This window comes from Pteropus vampyrus, unplaced genomic scaffold (genome assembly GCF_000151845.1).
Source record: "Pteropus vampyrus isolate Shadow unplaced genomic scaffold, Pvam_2.0 Scaffold2750, whole genome shotgun sequence".
Classification (NCBI taxonomy): Eukaryota; Metazoa; Chordata; class Mammalia; order Chiroptera; family Pteropodidae; genus Pteropus; species Pteropus vampyrus.
Window position 1 is genome coordinate 1 of NW_011891531.1, and position 3158 is coordinate 3158.

Below are 3158 nucleotides of genomic sequence, written 5' to 3' on the forward strand. Positions count from 1 at the left end.
GTTTTGTTTTACAAATAAGACACCGAATCAACAAAGACGTTGGAGTTTTACTCATTCTCAAATCCTGTGAGGGATGTTGTGCTGTATGCAGGCATCGTTTCTAAATACTGGAAGAATACTTTCTCATTTCCTTCAAAACTTTGTGTCATGCATAACGTCATGGTCACAAACACCGTACACGTCTAAGTTTTAAGTCTATTATTAATCTAATCTCCGTCGCTTAAGTGGAGCCTTCTAGTAGCCCAATACATTGAGCCTCGGGCGGCAGTGTGCGCCAGTGTCCGGTGGCAGTCCTCCCACTGTGAGAGTGACGTGCTCCGGCGAGGAGCTGAAGAACCAGCGGCGTCCTGTGGAGTTCGTGAGAACTCAGCTCGGTGCGCAGGAGGCGACCGCAAAGCGGGCAGAGGACAGACGGGGCTGCGAGCTGGTCAGACGGCTGCAGACGCCTCACGGGCAGGAGAGGTTAGAATCCAGACCCGGCAGAGGGGAGGCACCGCCCCCCAGCACCGTCGGGTCCGTGGGGACCCCGAGTGGCCTCATCAGTGGTGACACGAGGTATGAGAACGCAGTCCCGCGCTGCCTCGGATCTCGCCAGTGCCTGGTGAGGAGTCACCCTCGCTGTCTGCAGGTGACTCTCGTCTTTCCCTTTCTGCGATCGTTGGTCCCAACAGGTATTTACCTTCCGTGGAGCTCAGCACGCTTGGGGCCGCTTCTCCAGACGCCCCAAGCCCAGGAAGAAGCACCGGGCGCTGGGGTCATCGCTGGCCGTCCCCGGCTCTGGTGGGGCCTCTCCAAAGGAGAGGCCCAGGAGCGACTGGGCGGATGGTCCCCTGGGCACCCCATGTGGGGCAGGATCCACACCAGGCTCAGCCTGCTCATGTGTCCCTGAGGGCACCAGGTGAGTTCTTTTCCTTCGGAGATGCGGGTACTTCAAGTCCCAGTGGCAGTGTGACCTGAGTTTGCATCTCGGAGGGGATGGCAAGAAGGGAGCGAGCCAGGCGGAATGCGGGGTACAGAGCGCTGGGGGCCGCAGTGAGGGGCCACACACCCACGGTGCACAGGGGTGGAGGGCAAGGTCGACACAGGTGTGGAAGGCGACAGCTGGGGGGCCCACACCCCTGCGGAGGTGGCATAGGAGGGACCCTCCCGGCTGCGTCCCTGCTCCCTCTGGAGCCAGCCTCCCTCCACTGGTCCCTCTGGCGATGCCCAGTCACGGTCTCTACGGTGGCGCGTAAGTCAGATTCCAGCTCCTCAACAGTTAGATTTTGAAAGAGATATATTATTAAGAGGGAAAACGTCAGTGCAGATTGGTAAAGTGTGACTGCATTGTACTAAGGAAAACCATATGTAAAGGGATATATGAACACCCAGACACGCAGCAGTCCATGCATATGCAAAAAACAGTCTAAATGGATACTCTCCCAAATTTTTTTTTTCCAGGAGGTGAGATGCTTGGGGGCTTTTCACTTTCTATATTTATAAATGGGATTCCTTTCGTTACACATCTGCATCACCTGAAGGCGCCTTAAAACACCGATTCTTGTCTCTTGTTCCCAAAGTGTCTTAGTCCATAGGTTTGTGCTTGGGGTGGTGGCAAAGTGGCATTTCTAATCAGGCCATTGGTGGTGCTGATGGACAGCGCCGATGCAGCGATGAAACGCTGGGAACAAGTTTTCTAGCCACGGCCAAGCTGCCGCCGTTCAGTTCATGGGGCTGTAGGTTGCAGACCCGGACAGAGCCGTAGAGCTAAGGCTTCTTCTAGCGGATGCCTTCTGAGTGTCTGCAGTGAGCCAAACAGGCTAATGGCGTAAAGCGTTCAAGTTTCAGGGCCTCCACTGCTGAAGAACCCTGGGATGGCATCAAGATACTAGAACCACCTAGCCACCTGCTGCTTTGGCTTGGAACCGAAACAAGGAGGCCAGAGTAGTCTTGTAAATGCCTCAATGGACAACCAACCAGAAACAGGCAGCTAGGCCTTCCCAAGTGAGGCAACTCCTTGAGCTGTAGCCAATCAAGCAATTTCCTTGCTTTGCTTTCCTGCGTCCTCGTTTGGTTTGGTGCAGCCGATTGGAATTGCCGTTTGCTCAAATAAACTCTTCAAATTTGCATGTGCTTCAGTTTCTCTTTAAATAGAACAAATACTGCCCGCCTCCTAAAAATACCCGCAGGGCTCCTCCTCGCCCATGGCGCTCTTGGTGCGGAGGCCTCGCTTCCCGCTGTCTGCAGCGCTGTGCTGTCGCGTCCCCTACTGAGGTGGGTGCTGAGGTTTGGTTTTGCAGTCAGTTGTGTGATGGCGCCTGCTGGGGAAGTAAAAATTTTTTTTTCCCAGCCCAGAAATGCTCTCCTCAAAGGTAATAGAGACAGAAACAGTTTCATTATTAAGTAATTATCAAACCAGAGTTTGATGCTCATCAGGCAGTCAATCCACTATCAAGTTCAAAGACAGAAAAACTCGCTTCTCTACATAGCTAAGCAAATAAAATCCATTACATACATGTATTCAAGATAAAGAGAGCTAGTCCTCAAGTAAGAGGACTTGACAGTGCCATCTGTCATGTGGAGTTCATCCTAACTCTGCCTGGTAATTGGGGTGATTCTGTTAGCTTTGGGGCTTTATCCAAAGGAAAGACAAACAGCTTCATAACAGCAGGTGGTTTTCGACACTGGGACCAGGAGAGTATGGAGGTCAGGCTTCTACCCTCCCGCGGGAGTAGGGGAGAGGAGCTAGCTGTCTCTCATAACGTTTGCATCTCAAAGAATGGCTCTTGGTATGTTTCCATTTTAAAGAGATGGCTCTGAGGGGGAAAAGCCCAGCTGGCCAAAGTTTGTGATTCAGAGCAGCTCAGCGTACGAGGAAAATATTACAACCTCAAAAGAGGTGCTTACAAGAGCAGCCATGGTTCACATCAATAATGATCACAACGATGCCTGCAACTCAGCACAGGCAATCACCAGAAAATGTCTTCTGTAGGAAGCGGGCAGAATCAATAACCCACAGAGCTGTCACCCTGTGCCCATGCCTAGGGGAAGGCAAGCCGGTTGAGAGCCATATGGCTGACTGCCAAATTCCTGATTCCCTGACAATCGCCTTCCTTCTTTGAAGCAGAAGGTGGCAGGGCTGCCCTGGGGGAGATTTTCTCGGAGCAGTGCACACAGCT

At 52.6% G+C, this 3158-nt stretch overlaps 1 long non-coding RNA gene across 1 annotated transcript in view; it reads right to left on the reverse strand.

The window, feature by feature from the left end:
• Positions 1-7: 7 nt before the first annotated feature.
• Positions 8-3158, reverse strand: part of LOC111734637 — a 7221-nt gene continuing 4070 nt past the window's right edge. The window contains exon 3 of the long non-coding RNA XR_002778527.1: positions 8-2300. This is a non-coding gene — a long non-coding RNA (uncharacterized LOC111734637). The remainder of the gene's footprint in view (positions 2301-3158) is intronic.